This window comes from Rhinoraja longicauda, chromosome 8 (assembly GCF_053455715.1).
Source record: "Rhinoraja longicauda isolate Sanriku21f chromosome 8, sRhiLon1.1, whole genome shotgun sequence".
Taxonomy (NCBI): domain Eukaryota; kingdom Metazoa; phylum Chordata; class Chondrichthyes; order Rajiformes; family Arhynchobatidae; genus Rhinoraja; species Rhinoraja longicauda.
Window position 1 is genome coordinate 36,881,381 of NC_135960.1, and position 21,329 is coordinate 36,902,709.

The following is a 21,329-nucleotide window of genomic DNA, read 5'->3' on the forward strand; positions in this document are numbered from 1 at the left end:
AGGTAGCAGAAAATAGATCTATAGTTACTGTCTCGGCTTTTTTTAAAAAGAAAATGGAACGGCAGAGACAATAGAACCCTTCACTGCTGATTTAAGCCCATTCAATATCACATTTATATCTCTGACTTTCAAATATTCTGGACTGCATTTTTTTTCCAAGAAAATATATGCTTGTTTTAAATTGTAGGCGTCATTGAATTTTAAAATGAGGATATTATTCTTTGATAAAATCCTTGTCCAGCATATTTGAACCTGCTTAAAAAAATGTTATGAAGCAATTGTTTCTTACAAATTTTAGCTGAAGTTTGTTTTGATACAATCTTTTGAAATTTTGTGAATCGATTCCAGGAGGACCAATTATCCACACTGATTGTGATGTTTTCTTTTAGAAATCGAGGAATCCCAGTTTGATTTAAACTAAATGGCTGAATATATTAATAGAGAAAAACATTATGGTTTTGAAATAAAAGATTAAATTCTCACAAAGCTGATGTCCTAGGTATAATTTGCAGAATAATAGGTACACATTTAAAGTCCAGGTACACCCATGGATTTTCTTGAGAAAGATGCATTCCAAATGCATCATCAGCTAACCCTCTGTAACCATAGCAATTGTATTCAAAAAGGACCAAGAGAGTGCCATTATTCCACAGTTTTTAACTGGGGGTCACTTGGTCACTGTGGTAATGAGCCTGTCAGACAATGCCATCAGTGTTGCAATCACAGTCTCAAAATCGGAATTTCAAGTTAAATAATTACTGTTGTTTTAATGGAGCGTTGACAATGAAAGATTTGGTTTGATTCTTTTTGCTAATTTTAAGTAATAATGAACAAAATCCAGTCCATTCCCAACAATTTCCTGACATTGATTCCATCAGGTCTGTTAATTTCAACAGACATTCCTCGAAATTACATTTTTTTTTAAAATGCACTATTTGAACTTGCATGTGGTGGGGCTGGGGTGCAGAAAAGGAGATGAAATTGGTGAATGAGAGTGGTGATCACCTTGCTCTGATCTATTTCTCTGATAAATGTGATTACTTGGCATTATCACCAGCTGCATTGCAGTGGTAATCTCATTTGATGCATTGAAAAGGAAAGTTAAATGAGGGCGAAAAGAAAAGGTTACTTTGATGGGTTGAATTAAAGTGGTGTGGAGGAGGATAAATACCGGCATCGGCATTTGGGAAGTTGTTCTGTTTCTTTGCAAGCCGCGGATAACCGGATGACATTTTATTGAGTTAGAATACTGTAAAAAAAATTAACAGTTTATTCTAGAATATTAAGATAAATTATTCAAATTAAATATTTTACAGGCCATCTCATCTATCAGGTTAATAGCTTCCATTTTAGTTTCCAATTAATAACTTGCGTCACTTGCAAGTTAAAAGTAAATTTAACTCGTATATAACTACACCAATAAATTGAACTGAATATCACATTCCCAGACAATTGCTGCTGAAAGTATCCTGTCCATCAGATCTAACTCACTACAGCTCATTCCTGCCTCTTGAGTCATGTTTGGCTGGAATTTAAAAAAAATTGGATAGAACCCCTTTCCCATTCACCAGGGGATCTCCTGGTTGCCAACCATTTTAACTTGCCTTCCTATTCCCATATTGACCTTTCTGTTCTGGGCCTCCTCCATTACCAAAGAAACATAGAAGCATAGAAAATAGTTGCAGGAGTAGACCTTTCGGCCCTTCAAGCAATTCAATATGATCATGGGTGATCATCCAAAATCAGTACCCTGTTCCTGCTTTTTCCCCAGATCCCGGGATTCCTTTAGCCCTAAGAGCAAAATCTAACTCTCTCTTGAAAACATCCAGTGAATTGGTCGCTACTACCTTCTGTGGCAGAGAATTCCTCAGATTCACAACTCTCTGGGTGAAAAAGTTTTTCCTCATCTCAGTCCCAAATGGCCTACCCCTTATTTTTAAACTGTGACCCCTGGTTCTGGACTCCCCAACATGGGGATCATTTTTCCTGCATCTACTAGTCCAATCCCATAAAAATGTTATATGTTTCTAGAAGATCCCCTCTTATCCTAAATTCCAGTGAATACAAGCTCAGTTGACCCATTCTTTCATCATATGTCAGTCCTGCCATCCCGGGAATTAACCTGGTGAACCTACGCTGCACTACCTCAATAGCAAGAACATCCTTCCTCAAATTAGGAGACCAAAACTGCACACAATGCTCCATGTGTGGTCTCACCATGGCCCGGTACAACTGCAGTAATACCACTTTGCTCCTAAACTCAAATCCTCTCGCAATGAAGGCTTTCTTCACTGCCTGCTGTACCTGCATGCTTACTTTCAGTGACTGATGTACAAGGACACCCAGGTCTCATTGTACCTCCCCTTTTCCTAATCTGACACCATTCAGATAATCTGCCTTCCTGTTCTTGCCACCAAAGTGGATAACCTCACATTTAACCACAATATACTGCATCTGCCATGCATCTGCCCACTCACCCAACCTATCCAAGTCACCCTGCAGCCTCATGGCATCCTCCTCGCAGCTCACTCTGCCACCCAGCTTTGTGTCATTCACAAACTTGGAGATGTTACATTTAATTCCCCCATCTAAATCCTTAATATATATATATATATATATATATAAAAAGGCAATACGGGGAGAAAAAATGAGGTACGAGGGTAAGCTAGCCAATAATACAAAAGAGGATAGTAAAAGCTTTTTTAGGTATGTGAAGAGGAAAAAAATAGTCAAGGCAAATGTGGGTCCCTTGAAGACAGAAGCAGGGGAATTTATTATGGGGAACAAGGGAAATGGCAGATGAGTTGAACCGGTACTTTGGATCTGTCTTCCCTAAGGAAGATACAAACAATCTCCCAGATGTTCTAGTGGCCAGAGATCTTAGGATGACGGAGGAACTGAAGGAAATTCACAATAGGCAGGAAATGATGTTGGGTAGACTGATGGGACTGAAGGTTGATAAATCCCCAGGAAGTGGCTCTAGAAATCGTGGAATCTATAGATTCAGGATCAGTTCCTGTGGATTGGAGGGTAGCTAATGTTATCCCACTTTTTAAGAAAGGAGGGAGAGAGAAAACAGGAAATTTTAGACCAGTTAGTCTGACATCAGTGGTGGGGAAGATGCTGGAGTCAATTATAAAAGACGAAATTGCGGAGTATTTGGATAGCAGTAACAGGATCGTTCCGAGTCAGCATGGATTTACGAAGGGAAAATCATGCTTGACTAATCTTCTGGAATTTTTTGGGGATGTAACTAGGAAAATTGACAGGGGAGAGCCGGTGGATGTAGTATACCTTGACTTTCAGAAAGCCTTCCACAAGGTCCCACATAGGAGATTAGTGGGCAAAATTAGAGCACATGGTATTGGGGGTAGGGTACTGACATGGATAGAAAATTGGTTGACAGACAGAAAGCAAAGAGTGGGGATAAATGGGTCCCTTTCAGAATAGCAGGCAGTGACTAGTGGGGTACCGTAAGGCTCTGTGCTGGGACCGCAGCTATTTACAATGTACATTAATGATTTGGATGTAGGGATTAAAAGTACCATTAGCAAATTTGCAGATGATACAAAGCTGGGTGGCTGTGTGAACTGTGTCCTCACAGTATAGGAGCCAAGATGTCCTTCTGCAGTTGTACAGGCCCCTAGTGAGACCGCACCTGGAATACTGAGTGCAGTTTTGGTCTCCAAATTTGAGGAAGGATATTCTTGCCATTGAGGGCGTGCAGCGTAGGTTTACTAGGTTAATTGCTGGAATGGCAGGACTGTCATATGTTGAAAGACTGGAGCGACTCGGCTTGTATACACTGGAATTTAGAAGGATGAGAGGGGATCTTATCGAAACATATAAGATTATTAAGGGGTTGGACTCGTTAGAGGCAGGATACATGTTCCCAATGTTGGGGGTGTCCAGAACCAGGGGCCACAGTTTAAGAATAAGGGGTTCGCCATTTAGAACGGAGATGAGCAAAAACGTTTTCAGTCAGAGAGTTGTAAATCTGTGGAATTCTCTGCCTCAGAAGGCAGTGGAGGCCAATTCTCTGAATGCATTCAAGAGAGAGCTAGATAGAGCTCTTGTGGATAGCGGAGTCAGGGGGTATGGGGAGAAGGCAGGAACGGGGTACTGATTGAGAATGATCAGCCATGATCATATTGAATGGTGGTGCTGGCTCGAAGGGCCGAATGGCCTACTCCTGCACCTATTGTCTATTGTCTATATTGTAAATAACTGGGATTCCAGCACTGAGCATGGTGGCATCCCACTAGTCACTGCTTGCCATTCTGAAAAGGACCCGTTAATTCCTACTCTTTGCTTCCTGTCTGCCAACCAGTTCTCTATCCTTGTCAATACCCTACCTCCAAGTGTGTTTAATTTTGCACACTAATCTCTTGTTTGGGACCTTGTCAAAGGTTTTTTGAAAGTCCAGATACACCATGTCCACTGGCTCTCCCTTATCCATTCTACTTGTTACATCCTCAAAACATTCCAGGAGATTAGTCAAGCATGATTTCCCCTTCATAAATCCATGCTGACTTTGACCGATCTTGTCGCTGCTTTCCAAATGCGCTGCTGTTACATCTTTAACAATTGACTCAAACATCTTCCCCACTACCGATGTCAGGCTAACTGGTCTATAATTCCCTGTTTTCTCTCTCCGTCCTTTCTTATAAAGTGGGGTTACATTAGCTACCCTCCAGTCCACAGGAACTGATCCAGAGTCTATAGAACATTGGAAAATGATCACCAATGCATCCACGATTTCTAGGGCCACGGGCAAACTGGGGGAACAACACCTAATATTCCGCTTGGGTAGATTACAACCAAGGGTATGAACATTCAATTCTCCAATTTTAGGTAACTTCTAACAACCACCCCCATCCATTTCTTCAGATATGCTTCCCCCCCCACTTTCTCCCCCCCACACTTTCTCCTCCCCCCCCCTTCCTAATGGCCGCATCTATTTCTCCTCTCACCACCCCCCTACATTCCTTCCCCTAGCTCTACAAACCAGAACTCTTCAATCCTTTGTCTCACACCTTCTTCTATTTCATCTCTGGCCCTTGTCCAACCATCCGCCTATCAACAACCCTCACCTATGTTTACCTGTTAGCGGCCATGCTCTGTCCTACCCCTCCTCTTCCAATTTTCTTCCCCTCTCCTACTACACTCAGTCTGAAGAAGGGTCCTGATCCAAAATGTCTCCTAACCATGTTCTCCGGTGATGCAGCCTGACCAGCTGAGTTACTCCAGTACTCCAGTGTCTTTTTCTCAAATTAGAGATTGGTTGTGGGAGATGCCACGGGATTTGGATGAGACAGTGAACCAAGGCCGCATCAACTGAGTGGATGTACGGGATATCCTGTGGACCCATTTGAAGAACAATTTTGTCTTCCCTAGTATTCAAGGCCAATACTTATTTCTCAACTAGCTCTAAGGAAATTGGGCTTCTTATCTCATTTGCTGATGTGGAAGTTTGCTGTGTTGCAATTGGCGGTTGAGTTTCCTAAATTAGATGGTTAACGACAGTTCCAAAGTACTACATTGGGTGTGAAACAAGAGAGAATGTCCTGAGGCTATGAAAGTGTGTAAATTTTGGTGGAGGTGATTTTGCCGGGGTCATCTGTGAATACACTGACACTTGCAGTAAGGTGAACTCGCATGATATATTTTATTTACAGTGGTAAGGAGGTTCAGGGCCACGTCGGGTCGCTGTCCCTTGTTCCCAGGGTACATGTGAGGTAGCGCTGGCAATCTTGAACTTGTCCCACAGCTTAGTACATGTACTGGTTTTGAACGAGGCATGGTTATCTCGAGTTTCTCCCTGTAGTTAACCTTTGTCTCGAGAGGGGGCACTGGCTGTCTCAGGCTTACCCTGGCGGCTCAGCTTCAGGAGTGGAAGAGGCAACAATGGTGGTCTCTGGATTATCCTGGTGACAGTCCCCTGTGCATGGACGCAGTCCCTCATTGTGGAGAGCAAGAGGTGCTGGCATCTCAAGCTTGCCCTGGCCACTCAGTCTTAACCCCAGTAAGGGCACTGGCTGTCTCGTGCTGCTTCCCACATGGTCTCGGCTTTGTCCCAGTGGCCCAGTCTTCCTCGATCCTGTGACGAGGGAACACAGCTAGCAGGGTTGTTCCCATCTTCCTCTTTTTCTTGCTCTCTTTCTTGCTCTCTTACCTTCTCCACACCCCCACCTCACTGAGGAACTTATCACATATTGTCGAGAATCTTGTCATATGTTCTTCCTGAATTTTAACTATGAAGCCTATTGTGTGTAGTGAATATTCAAACCATATACTTGCCAGCAAATGTGCATTTGTCCTATTTTATGAAGAGTGGATTAATGAATACTCTGAGTCTAGGCCAAGTGCAAGCTATGAGCTGATTGAATTGACTTTGAAAAACAAAGACGATAACATCAGCTAAATGTTTTTTTGTGTTTCGTTTTGCCTGTCTTAAAAACACATAAATGCAAACATAAGGCTAAATACAAATTCCCCTGATCTTGTTGAAATTTCAGTTTTGTTTCCATATTTAGGATTTACTTTCTTTTTCTAGTTGGACACAAAACCAAAATCGCAATCGTTGAGCAACCTCTCAGCTGAAACTCTGCCACATTCGGAGATGTGATTTTTTTTTTGCAATGATCTCCTGATTGAAAGCTTTTCCATCTCCTGAAATGAACAAATTAGATTGTGATAGGATATTTCCACTGACCAAATGGTGTGAGTCTGACAACGCAGCAATTTTAATAACTGTAGCAGCTCACTAATGCACTTTTGAAAGCACCTTATAAGCTCTGATATTCTCCACGCAGAAGAAGTCAGTGAGCACATGGGAACACCCAGCACCGCCGACTTCTTCACCAAGTTGTCCTTCATTCTGAATGGGACATGTATCACTATCCCCTCATCAATTTATGGTATCAAAATCCTGAACTCCATACCCAAGAGCATTTGAGTTTGTATCAACGATGTGAAAGGGGTGATGTACCCTCTGATAGCCAGTGTGGTGCATCTCTTGCAGTTTGGTGAAATGACATTTTTTGGCAATGCACAGCTGGCGAGCATGATGTTCATTTTATAAAATTTGAGACAGATTTTATTCCTGAAAGCATTCAATAGATTATTTTAGTTTGAAATTTTGTTAAATTCCTTTATTTTCAAACATGAATTATCAGGCTGCATCTGAACTGTACAGACAGCCACCTTAAATGAAGTTGTATCCTTGTTCAATGTGGACTCAAAGACTATACAAAAATAATGTCAGAGTTAGAAGACTTGAGCCAAGTCTCTGGAAAACCCCAGTCGTTATTTTTCATCTTGATTTGGAGAATTGCCAATGATTGCGGATGTTACAGAGCTGGGCGGCATCATGTGCTGTGTGGAGAATGCAAAGAGGCTTTGGGACAAATAGATAGGTCAAGTATCATTCCAAAGACGTACAGGCTTGTAGGGGTTAATTGACTTGGTGTAAGTGTAAATTGTCCCTAGTGCGTGTAGGATAGCTTTAATATGTGGGGACTGCTATTTGGTGCGGACACAGTGGGCCGAAAGTCCTGTTTCCGAGCTGTATCTCTAAACTAAACTAAACAAAACTAAGTGAATGGACATGGAAATTGGAATATAATGTTGTTAAAAAAAATGGGATTATCTACTTTGTTAGAAAAATGAATGAAGGGTGGAATATTTTTTTAAATGGCGAAAGATTGAATGATGTTTGTGTTCAGAGATTCTTGGGCACTCTTATCCATGAGTCAATGAAGATGAATGAGCTTTGCTTTATTGAAAGAGCATTTGAGTTCACGAATAGAGATGTGTTGTTCCAATTATAGAGAGCCTCGGTGAAACAGCATCTGGAATATTGTGATGAAGAGGCCTCGTTCTGGAATGTTAACTGTTTCTTCAGCTGCGAACTGACCTGAATGTTTCTAGCATCTTCTCATATATTTAATATTTCCAGCATCTGTAGATTTTGTTGTTGATTTTCATTTACTCCTTAATATTGTTTACAAGTCTGGTCTCCATATCCAAGGAAGAATATATTGTGAAGAAGTTCACCAAATTCATTTCTGGGATGGTGGTTTATCGTATGAGGAGAGATCAAACAGACTAGGGCCTTAGATTACAAGAATATGAAATTATCTTGCTGAACTATACAAAATGGCAGGAGGAAATGTCTTTATCCAGAGAATAGGGAATCCTGGAATTCTCTAACACGGACGAATGCAGAGGCTGAGTGAAACCAGGAAGCACGAGTTGCGGGGCATTTGTAGCCCTGTTGATGTTGGTTTATTATTGATGACGATTTGCAGATATTAGTGATGGATCATGTATTCTCAGCAGTTGAGTAGCCTGCATCAGTAGGGGCTCGATGTTGCCACATCAGCCTTGCTAATGTCACTCTAAATATAGTAATGTGGTTCATCGCCAGGACACTTGTCCAATCCAACAACCTGATTGCATGTGCACAAATATGGCTCTCGATTTTTAAGCTGTAACGCTCTGCAACCTTCAGTAAATTAAGGCAAATGAGCACTTCACTGTTTGATAGGAACTTGCTAAAGTCTCCGCCGGTGTATATTAAGCCAAGCAAGCCCTTCTGGATCCCCAGAAATGCAATTTGGAATACCAAATGGAATGCCCAATTGGTCATAAATAAGCCTATAGAAAGACCCTGGGCTTGAGCCCCCTTTTAAAACATGGGCATCTCTATATTGCGCATTCACAAATCATACTGAACAAGGACAAAAGATGTGCAAATAGAAATTAAGAACTGTAACACATGACAGTGGTGCCAAACTATAAAACTCATAACAATCAAAGTGTAATGTGTAAACATAAAGGAGGTAGCATAGATAGCATTGTCACTCTGGATGCAATTATCTGGCTTCACCATCTAAAGAATAGCTGTTGCTTTACAGTTGTAGCAGATGGCCATGTGAAAGAGCGAAAAAGAGTGGGTGGTCTGGTTTGTTGATCTGAACAGTCTTATCGTGAATTCACAGTATCGTGATTCTGGTAGCATAATTTTTTAAGTGAGTACAATACAGTGTAATCAATTTCTCGTAATTCAAATTATAGAACATTTTAACTTTGTTTAATGCAGAAAAATACATTGAATTATCAAGGGAACGTGCAAGGTTGTCACAATGTGAGCTTTAGTTATCTCTACTACCTCTCAAAATATGTTTCTCATCTGTCAGCCAGATCGTGTCAGAATTGGCGTCTGATGATTTATCGCAGACATACACGGTCATTTCAGACTGAGCTATTTCTACTGCTGAGCAAGTGTGAGATGATGACGTTAATCCCACCCAGCTAATAAAACAATTTGATATGCTCACTGACCATTTTTTCTCGTGACTTTGATTGGCAGAATTGATTTAATTATGTACAATTTTGATGTCTATCTTCATTCCAACCTGAATGAAAGGGAAGATGGGCATAGCTGGTACTGACAACAGCTATACTTCAGTTCCATTCTTCCTGTAGTGTGTGATGATTGAAATAGAGATTCTATGGTGATATGCATTGGCAACTGAGTGAATTGTTGGGTGGAAGGAGGGGATAATTGGGAGTGAATGGAAGTCAGGGTTGGAGGAGGCAGGGGGAAGTGAACGCGTGTTAAGGCTGGGGTGGGTATTCAACCTTGTGATAATGCTGTGCGTAGGTTGAACAATGGAATTCTTGCTTGTTACAGGTTTACTGGCACATGCAAAACAAAACAAATAAACATTCAAAAATAAATAATATAATAATTTATCGGTAATGCCAGGTAACCAGACCATAATAATACAAACTGAATTGCATAGTGAAACCTAAGCAAAGCCCACAGTATATTGCTGTGAGTTAAGGTTGTGGTTAGGGTTGTTCAATGTGGTTCAAAGGCCTGATGCCTGATGGTTGATGTTCTAGAACCTGCAGGTCATGGCCCTCAGGTACCTGTACCTTCTTATCGATGGGAGTAGCGAGATAAGAGCATTTCTGTCGATGGTGTGGATCTTTCATATTAGCTGCCTTTTTGAGAGGGCTTCATGTTGATCGCTTTGCAGGTGGGAACCAATGATGGACCAGACAATGTCCACCACTTTCTGCAACATCCTTTGTTCCTCTTGGGCATTTTGGTTGCAAACCAGGCTGTGAGTCAACCAGTTATTATGCTTTCTATGTATACCTATAGACGTTTGATAGAGAATTTGGTGACATGCCGAATCTCTTCAAACGACTGAGCAAATAGAAGTATTGATGAGATTGTTTTGTCATTGTATCAATGTGCTGGGCCCAGGACAAATCGTCAGAAATATGTTTGCCAGGAACCTGAAGCTGGTAACTTTCCCCACCAATGTCCTGTCGATTAAGAGAGATTCATGGATCCTTGGCTTTCCTTTTCTGAAGTCAACATTGTAACTTGGTATATTTGATGTATTAGTTAAAAATAAAACATTTTATTGCCTCTGGGAACTCTGTGGATCGTTTCTCTTGGACGTTATTTTAGTAAATCATAGTTTATAAGTTGGCCCATGTGATCTGTTAAAGAACTTATTATTGTTCAACATGGAAGGGACCTTTTGGGCAACTCGAAATTGGCCCACACACAATTCCATTGTTTTAAAATAAGAGCAACCACTTTATTTTTTTATTAAAGTGGCCGACTAGTCTCTGCCTTGAGCACAAAACTATATTACTGTCAAAAAAGTAAAGAGTGAAGGATGATGTAAATTTTTCACTTCAAGCTATTGTGGATGCATGAGGAACCAGAGCTGGAAGAAGCAGGTTCACCATAGTAGGTAGAAGTGACAGGCAGGGTATGTGGGAGTAAAAGTCACTTTCTCCAGCTAAACAATACTTGTTTCCTGTACTATGCTAGCAGATTAAATTGAAATACGATACGATACGATAAAACTTTATTCATCCCCGGAGGGAAATTGGTCTACCAACAGTCACAACACACAACAAGTACTCAAAAACTTGAAATTAAAAGTGAAAACCAAAAGATAAAGACAAGCGACTGTTGGCTGCTTGCCGTGTGCACTGCGCCTTCACCAGAACAAACGAACGCAGGCTTATTCTAAACTGGGAAGATTCTAAACGAGGGCATCCTGGTCAATGCTTAATCTTCAAACAATTTCACTGGAAGTAGATGTGCTGGTCAATATCACATTGCTGTCCATGGAAGATTATACTACTTAACTTTGCTGAACCTTTCCTTACTGCTCCTTAAAGTATTCAGGTGTAAAGTGCTATGAAATGCACCATATATGTGAAAGTTGCGTTTCCACCTTTGCAGTTTTATGTTGTGTATTGTCTCTTTAGGTGAGGAGCCTGCATGGATGCTCATTTAATTGCGAAATAATCTGGCCAACCCATACTTTTGTGGATGGTACCATTTTGGAGCTAAAGAAATACTAGTTTATCCTCGCTAGGAGGTACTGAACATTTCTATTACTCACGGGCACTTACTAATAATGGGGCCCTTTCCTGTCTTATACGCTCCATCAATTAATCTTCAAAGGCCAGCATTAGGGTGCTTAAAGCAATAGATTATAATTAAACATGTGAGCGAAATGAAAAATAAATTATGAAGATCACTGAAGTGATGCACCATCTGTAGAAGGGTGGGGTGAGAGGAGGTAAAAGGATTTACAAATACAGTGGGTTATAGGGTTTCACCGAGGTCTGTGCCCTGGGCCATGTCACCATCGGTTCCATATTCAGTGACCTCCTCCTTGCTGAACCTCGCCCCTGCTACAAATCCTTTTGGCAGTCAATGAATTGTGTCTCCGTACATATCACAGTATTTGTTTAGAGCCAGCTAATCTATAAGAGTCTGATGGATTGTCAGTATTAATGTGTCATAAACTAGACAGTATAATGTATGCTGCAGCCTACTGTCGTGTGACGCCAATCTACTTTCCTTGTGCAGTTTGGGGAATAATGGAATTTACTAATATTTTGACGAGATGAATAGGCTTTCCAGATATATGAACCATATACTTTATTGTGCTGTGGGATGGGGGTCAGTGACCTCTCTGCTACTGAAACGACATTGGACTCGAAGTACTTCACTAGCAGTATCACTTTAATGAGAAGCAACAATGACTCAATGTGGATAGAATTCCCTGCAGCCATCCAGGCGGATTATAGGTAATTACGGTTGATAGGTTGTGGTTCACATTTATCTTTAAAAAGAAAGGGAATGTCGAGGATAATCCCTTGTCTTGATCCTCAAAGATTTGGGAGTGGAGTAAGGAGGATAGAGCACAGGCAGAAAATCCATGCACTGTTGAAAACATGCACCGGTGCTGGAAATAGCTGAACAAAATCTAATATTTAATTAACATCTTCATTTAAGAAAAGCACAGATAAGAAGAATGAACTGATCTGCAGTTTTCATTCATCCAGTTCTCTCCCTTCCTCTCTTCTCTCTGGATTATCTCCTTTGCTCATTTTATCTTTGCTGTTCGGTTCTCTTACTCTCCTGTTTCTCATTAAATACACATTTAGTAAAGGTCTCTTCCAGCAGAGAAAGCTTCACATCTGTTGCTTGAAGGCGTGGTTTTGTTGAGGAAGGGAGGAAGACTGACAAGGTTTTTCTGTTCACAGTATACCTCTCATCTTCTGACTATATGAGTGCAATCATGCCTACAACATAAACGTCGTGTGTGATCCAGAACTAAGTCATTAATGCAAGGCTTGAAATTACTCCATTTATTTATATTTAACATTGATCTGAATGGATCAAATGACAGGAAATAACTTTAAACTTCCATCAGAAGTAAGTCTAATCACTCATTTCATTGAAGGTACCGACTGTAAAATGATCTTGCATGGTAGCCGAACTGCAAAGACTCACAGCAGATGGGGGTCTGGTGATCGTCATGTTTGCCTGCTGGTCAATGGGTAATTGCTCAAGTGAACACCCTGTGTACCACTGTGTATTAGAACATTGGCCATGTTCTGCTTGATTGCAGTTTAGTTTTTAGTTTGAAAAAGAGAAATATAAACTGGGTACTTCAAATTGCTTCAAGTTAATTAAGTACTTCTGAAGTGCAGTTTTCATTTTTAAAGGAAGAAATTAATTTGCATAGAGTTGCAGAATGTCCAACAAACTGCCAGTGAGGTAGTGATCAATTTGTTTTTGTCTGATTTGCCTGGGGTCCTGTTCATCAGAATAATGCATTGGGGCCTATCCATCCACATCAAAGGGTAGATGGGGCTATGGTCATTTGAAAGAAGTCATCTCTGATGCTGCAGAACTCCTTCAGGACTGCAACAATTTTTATCTTTGACACTTTTTTCTTTCTAAGTGATAAAACATTTATGAAATAGGGTTATGATTAGGGTTGCCAAATTCCTCACTCCTAAATACAGGACAAGGTGAGGTCACTGTCTGGGCGCCCTACATGACCTCACCCAGCCAGCGGCCACGTGCTCCCACTCCACCAATGGCAGCCACCCGGGCCGGGATGCGGGTTGCTACGCAACCTCCAGATTCCGGGTGCAGAGGTTTGGAACCGTCCAGACCGCGTTCGAATCAAGCCATCAGTGGACCGTGCACAGGTTGAAGGATGCAAAATGAGCCTGCAAAAGCAAACGCCCAGCGATTTTCTAAAACAAATCATAGGGAGGCCAGTGGTGGTTAAACTGAACTCGGGTGTGGATTACCGAGGTGTTTTAGCTTGTTTGGATGGTTATATGAACATAGCACTGGAACAGATAGAATATGTAAACGGTCAGGTTAAGAACAAATATGGAGATGCATTTATTCGAGGCAACAACGTGTTGTACATCAGCACACAGAAGAGAAGACTTTAGATGATTTTGTAGACTGAAGATTGATTTTTGATTTGAAAGGCATCATTTTTTAATGTAACAAAACTTTTCTTTAACTCTTGAAAATTTAGTTTTCTACCTAGAGAAACCTAGAGTGTCGGGATCTAAACTGTCAGAGCCTACAGCATCTGGGCCTACAGCATCTGGGCCTACAGCCCCCCCCCCCCCCCCCCCCCCCGGCCTAATATGGGACAAGGGCGGTCCCATATGGGACAAAACAATTTAGCCCAGCTAATACGGGACAGTTGGCAACCCTAGTTATGATAGTGTAGTAAAAATGAACTGCAGATGCTGGTTTTTACCAAAGATAAACACAAAAATGCTTGGCAAGTCAGGCAGCATCTCTGGAGCAAATGGATAGGTGACGTTTTAGGCTGGGACCCTTCTTAGGACTAGTGTACGACTGTGCTATGGGACTATCCCCAGTCTGGATGATTTAACCAGAAACATGATTTTTAATCCCACCAAGCAGCTTTTAATTCATATTTTAATTCATGTGACTTGGATAGATTAGGCGAGTGGGCAAATGCATGGCAGATGCAATATAATGTGGATAAATGTGAGGTTATCCACTTTGGCGGCAAGAACAGGAAAGCAGAGTATTACCTGAATGGTGACCGATTGGGAGAAGGGGAGATGCAACGTGACCTGGGTGTCATGGTGCACCAGTCATTGAAAGCGGGCATGCAGGTGCAGCAGGCAGTGAAGAAGGCGAATGGTATGTTGGCATTCATAGCAAGAGGATTTGAGTTTAGGAGCAGGGAGGTTCTGCTGCAGTTGTACAGGGCCTTGGTGAGACCGCACCTGGAGTATTGTGTGCAGTTTTGGTCTCCTAACCTGAGGAAAGACGTTCTTGCCTTAGAGGGAGTACAGAGAAGGTTCACCAGATTGATCCCTGGGATGGCGGGACTTTCATATGAGGAAAGACTGGATAGACTGGGCTTGTACTCGCTGGAATTTAGAAGACTGAGGGGATCTTATAGAAACATATAAAATTCTTAAGGGGTTGGAGAGGCTAGATGCGGGAAGATTGTTCCCGATGTTGGGGGAGTCCAGAACCAAGGGTCACAGCTTAAGGATAAGGGGGAAGTCTTTTAGGATCGAGATGAGAAAACATTTCTTCACACAGAGAGTGGTGAGTCTGTGGAATTCTTTGCCACAGAAGGTAGTTGAGGCCAGTTCATTGGCTATATTTAAGAGGGAGTTAGATGTAGCCCTTTTTGCTAAAGGGATCAGGGGGTATGGAGAGAAGGCAGGTACAGGCTACTGAGCTGGATGATCAGCCATGATCATATTGAATGGCGGTGCAGGCTCGAAGGGCCGAATGGCCTATTCCTGCACCTATTTTCTATGTTTCTATGTTTCTAAAAGATTTTTTAAAAATAAAGGCGATCTCATTAAATTACTGGATTGTGATTTAAAAGCCCCCTTTTAAATGGGCTCCCGACATCCCTGCCATATCTGGCTCTTATATACCCACAAATATGGTTGGCTCCTAATTAAATGTCAGTATTTCTTGCCATGTGTAGTTTAGATGAGTAATTAAAATAAACAGAATTCACAATTTTTATTCTTATTTGTTTAATTCCGATTAAATTATCTCATTTGGGATGCAGGTGAGTCATGAACAGCTCTGTGTGATTTATATTATGGTTCATTCCTGAGAAGATTGAGACATTGTTTACAGAATTTCATTGTATGTTAAATCTGGGATCTACCGATATATAAATTAAATTGAGGATGCTGACGATTATATTGACCCATAATGGTAATGAATTGTGTTGAAGATCATACACTCGACAGTCACAGAAACTTCCAATCCTAAGGTTTTACTTTTGAGTTGAATGATTTCTGAAATTGCTGTTCCCTCTATTCCTTAAATCGTGATTTTTTTAGAATGCTGTAAGTGAGTATTAGTTCAGTTTTCAATGAGAAACGTGGTTATGAAGAGCCACTGTATGATTTTTTGTTGTGAGTACTGATTAGTTTTATGCACTAATTTGATATATGGATGTTTGGTGACTCTAGAGAGAATGGCACTTTGTTTCTTTTTATGTGGTTGTTTAAGCTGCAGTAAATAGATTTATGTTTTTCAACATAGGTTTATGTATTTGTATGTGTGGCTGCCACATGATACCAGTCACTTCCACCCCATTAATGGAAGAAATCAGAACAAAGCAAAGGTGACTGATGATGTGGCAATCGAATAATTGTGAAATCGGAGAAAGGTTGAATAACATTACCAAGGCTGCTAGTGGTGTAGGAGGGAAGGTTAAACCTAGCTACTTGATTACTTCATTTCACCTAACTTGTATGTTAGCCATGACTTAGCTGTAACACTCCTGCTTCACAGTGTCAAAGATTTAAACCCACCTTCAGTACACATAATGTAGGGTACTGCATTTTCACAGACATTGTCTTTTGGATGGGAAAATAACCTGAACCCAATATATCCAAAAGAACAAAAAATGCTGCATTAACTCAGCGGGTTAGGCCGCATCCCTGGAGAACACGGATATGTGAAGTTTTGGGTCGAGACCCTTTTTCAGACTCTTCTGAAGATGGGTCTCGACCTGAAACACCACATATTCATGCTCTTCAGGGATGCTCCCTGACCTGCTGAGTTACTCAAGAACTTTGTGTCCTTTAGTGTACAATTAGTGCAATTGCTTGTTCCTATCCAATATATCCACTGAGGTAAGTATTAATGATTCCATGGCATGATGAAAAAAGATTTGAGTTTCCCCTACTCTTGAAGGATATTTATCCTTCAGCACTATATATAATTGTATTATTTACCTCTTCAGTTTGTTGGAGCTTTCTGTGCATAAATAGGCTCCTATTTTTTTTTCTACATTAATATAGTGTATTAACATTAACCAAAGTACTTCACAAGCTAAAATACACACTGAAAATGCTGGGCAAAAGTCAGTCAGCAACCTGGAAAGAGAAACAGGCCTGAGGTTGATAACCTTTCATCAAAGTGATGCTGCCTGGCCAGCTGAACAGTTCTGGCATTTTTGGTTTTATTTCAGATTTCCACCATCTGCAATGTTTTGCTTTTACCTAATGAAGATCTTCATGTGATCAAATATATTCTGTGAATCCACTGAAACAAATACATTTCAATCTGAGAATTATCCAATGGTTCTTGCACTTTTGGCCATTTGCTCATGCTGATTGAAAAGGACTTGCTCAGTCCCACTTTCCTTCATTAGCTCCATAGTCCTGCAGGCCACCACTCTTCAGGTACACATGCAATGCTTATTTAAGTGATGAGACTTAGAGCCTCACTAACTGCTGTGGCATTGAGTACCAAGTCCTTGACACTTTCTAGGTGAAAATTATTTTCCTCATCTTCCCTCTAAACATTGCACCAATTACTTTAAATTCCTACATCTTAGTTTTTTATTACCTCCTTAGAAAGGGAAATAGTTATTTCCTATTTTACCTCTACCTCAACCTCCACATTAAGGTACATCTCCTCTCAGCCTCCTCTATTACATAAACAAGCAGTTCTAGCTTATTTGATATTCTCTTGTAGCTACAAATTTCCTAATCTTGAAACATCTTTGTTAAATCTCTTTACAACCATGCCAGTATGATCACATCGTTCCTGTAATGTGATGACCAAACTGTATGGATTTCTTGAGCTGTGGTCTAATTAGTGTTATATACTATTCTAGCATAACACCCTGCTCTTATGATCTATGGTTTGACTAATAAAGAACAACATCTCATTAGTGTTTTGTCTTGTCCTACTCCCTAACAATTCTGTGTATATTGACTCCAAAAGCTCCCTCTTTCTGTACATCATATTTTCCCATTTATCGTATCTTCTCTTCACTTATTGTCCCCTCAAATTTCTCCAGATTAAATTCCATTTGGTATTTGAGCACCCAACTGATCATACTATCAATACCTTCCAGCATTTGAAGATTTCCTCCTCATCGTCAACTATTTTTGCATCACCTGCAAATTTCTTTCATTTTGTTGCTGCCTTATAACACAAATAGCAAGGATCTAAACACTGAAATAAAAACCAAACATGCAGGAAATAGTCAACAGGTCAGGTGGCATGTGTGCGAGAGAAACAGAGTTAACATTTCAGGTTAAAGACCCTTTGTTAAAACTAGGAAGGAGACAATAGAAGCTATTAAAGGTGTAGGGATGGTGCAACTGAATCGAAGCTTCACTGAGAAAGACTGTTTGGGTCCCTGGATGGTAGGAAGGGAAGAGGCGAACGGACAAGTGTTGCATGGCCTGAGGTTGCAAGGCAAAGTGGCGTAAGAAGGAGGGTGTAGACTGAAAACAGAGGAGCGGACCAATGAATCACAAAGAGAATGGTCGTTACGAAATGTTGAAAGTGTAGGAGAAGGGAAGATGTATCTGGTGGTAGAATTTCTGAAGGTTGATATTGCAGAGAACACTCTGTTGAATGAGCATTCTGATGGGGTGGAAAATGAGGTCCAGGGGAACTCTATATACTAAGTTCTGGATCCTATGGAAACATTCTAGTAATGGTCTACCATTTACAAAACCTTCTGTGAACCATTGTCCTTCACTTCCTGCTACTGATCCAATTTGCCATTCTTTTCCTGGATCCTGTGGACTTTTAATTTATTGACCAGCCAGACATATGGGACTTTGTCAAAAACCTTGATAAAATATATGTAGCCTACATCAGATGAATTGTCTCTCTTTGGCTTTCTTTCCTAGCACCACAAAAAAATCAGATCAAGATTGTCAAACATGATCTTCTCTGATCTTGATCGATGTTTGTCTTTTTAAATGAACGTTTATACAATCCCATGGAATTGATTCCAATAATATGTCCACTTGCAGCCCTATAATTATTCAGCTTATCCCTTTTTTTAAAAACATAGCAACACAAGAATCCCTTCAATCATGGGCATCATTCCCAAAGCCAGGAAAGTTAGAAAAATGATGGTCTGAACTGTTTCAATTCCTTCCTTTCTGCTTCTGACAGCCTTAGATAAATTTCATGTGGGCCTGGTGATTTTTATCTGCTTTTTCTTCTCACTTTCCATTTCTCTATCAATATTTCATACATTTTCCTTAACGACAATGTCAGCATTGTTCCCCTCTTTTATGAAAATAGCTCCCAGTTATTCTTTTAACTCCTTACCAATACACTGCCTCCACACACAAGTCATCTTTTTGGTTCATATCAGGCCACACTTTGTTCCTGTTCTCTATGTCCTTATAACATTTCCTTGGAATTTCCTTGATTTTTCCTCACTGGTATTTTGTTTTCATAGCCAGCCATTGCTCGCTTAATTTGTCTTAAAATTCATCTCAAAATTTTCAATAAGACTTTCTGCATTAGTGAACTCTTGGTCTCTGATGGAAACTTCACTTTGTTTGCCTTATTTTGTTCTCTGTACACCATGTCATCTTGAAGGCTCCAGATATGGCAATACTACTCATTGGTTGGAATGCTTACCATGAATCCATTGAATCTCTTCCTCGAACACCTCGAAAGTCAAGAGTGTTTTATTGTCATATGTACCAAAAGGGAACAATAATATTCTTACTGTCAGCAGCAGCACAACAGATTTGTAAAAACAGTACTCAATAGATAACACAAACAAAAAATAAAAATAAAAAAAACAATATAGTACAAAACAAACAAAGCTCCAGTTGTTTTGACTCTGGTTTTCCTTACAGCAAAAAACCCCCCATTTTCCCTATTAAGTTTATGCCAGCTCTTCGAAGTTTATAACAGCAAAGCAATTATAAAGTTTACATCAAATACAGCTTAGTCTGTTTAGATGACTACTTTTTAAATAACTATGTGGTAGAAAACGTCCTTGATTTAGTAATGGAAAAAAAATCAGAGGTCAAATATGTAAAATGGGGGAAGACCATTTTTCTTGAGGTGTAAAGTGATTTAGCAGCAACTGGACACAGTGATTTCATTCTCAGGGTGGTACAGTGCTGCAAGGAAAGATACAAACATCTCTATGAAGGCTCCTGCAATCTCTTATCCGGGCTCTCGCAATAACTTGTTATGGATTCCATCAGGCCCTGGGCCTTAATCCCCTTCAAGAGTCCCAACACCAACTCCTACTTGATCTCAAACTACCCAAGTACATGAGTATTCCTCGCACTGTTCTTACTATCCTCCATGTCATTGATGAATACAGATGCAAAGTACTCACTTAGTATGGCGCCTATATATTTTTACTCCAAGCCTAAATTCCCTCCTTTATCCTTGAATGGTCCTACTTTCTCCCTGATTACCATTTTGTTTTTAATGTTTGTATAAATAGCCTTGGGATTTTCTTTAATCTGACTCGCCAATGACATTTCATGGCCCCTTTAGGCCTTTCTAATTTTCTGCTTGAGTTCTTTTTGCTTGCCTTGTATTCCTCAAAGGCCATGTCTAATTTAATATTTCTAAACCTTATTTACACCTCATTTATCTTTATGCCGAATTTACAACCTATTGGGTCATCCAAGGTTCCCTTACCATGCCCACCTTTAATCTTTTGTCCTGACTGTAACATGCCAGCCCTGCACTTTGATCAGCTGGTCTTTAAACAACTCCCACATGTCAGATGTGAACTTTCCCAATAACAACTATTTCCAATTTACTATCCTTGGCTACTGCCTAATAATACCATAACCTGATTTATCTCAATTCAGTACCTTCCATCAAGGTTCAGGCTTATCCTTATTCATAACCATCCTAAACCCTATGGATTTGATATCACTGTTCTCAAAATGCTCTTCCACTGAAACATCAGTCACTTGCCAGCCTCGTTTCTCAATACAAGGTCCAGTATGGTACGTCTTCGAGTTGAACTATTCACACGTTGTTTCAGGAACCCTCTTGAATACTCCTAATAAATTCTGCCCCTTTGTAGCCCATTGCATGATTCTTGCTATTGAGGGCGTGCAGCGTAGGTTTACTAGGTTAATTCCCGGAATGGCGGGACTGTCATATGTTGAAAGACTGGAGCGACTAGGCTTGTATACACTGGAATTTAGAAGGATGAGAGGGGATCTTATTGAAACGTATAAGATTATTACGGGGTTGAACACGTTAGAGGCAGGAAACATGTCCCAATGTTGGGGGAGTCCCGAACAAGGGGCCACAGTTTAAGAATAAGGGGTAGGCCATTTAGAACTGAGATGAGGAAAAACTTTTTCAGTCAGAGAGTTGTGAATCTGTGGAATTCTCTGCCTCAGAAGGCAGTGGAGGCCAATTTTCTGAATGCATTCAAGAGAGAGCTAGATAGAGCTCTTAAGGATAGCGGAGTCAGGGGGTATGGGGAGAAGGCAGGAACGGGGTACTGATTGAGAATGATCAGCCATGATCAAATTGAATGGCGGTGCTGGCTCGAAGGGCCGAATGGCCTCCTCCTGCACCTATTGTCTATTGCACTGACTAAATCCCAGTCAATATTTGGGAAGTTAAAGTCACCCTCAATGGCATCCCGGTAGCTTTTACATCTTCCCGTAATCTG

General features: G+C 40.6%; 1 protein-coding gene and 1 pseudogene across 2 annotated transcripts in view; both read left to right on the plus strand.

Annotated features, from left to right (window-relative positions):
- Positions 1-21,329, plus strand: part of LOC144595861 (partitioning defective 3 homolog B-like) — a 916,989-nt gene that overhangs the window by 195,395 nt on the left and 700,265 nt on the right. The window lies entirely within an intron of this gene.
- LOC144595862 (U6 snRNA-associated Sm-like protein LSm6 pseudogene) lies at positions 13,576-13,815 on the plus strand (annotated as a pseudogene).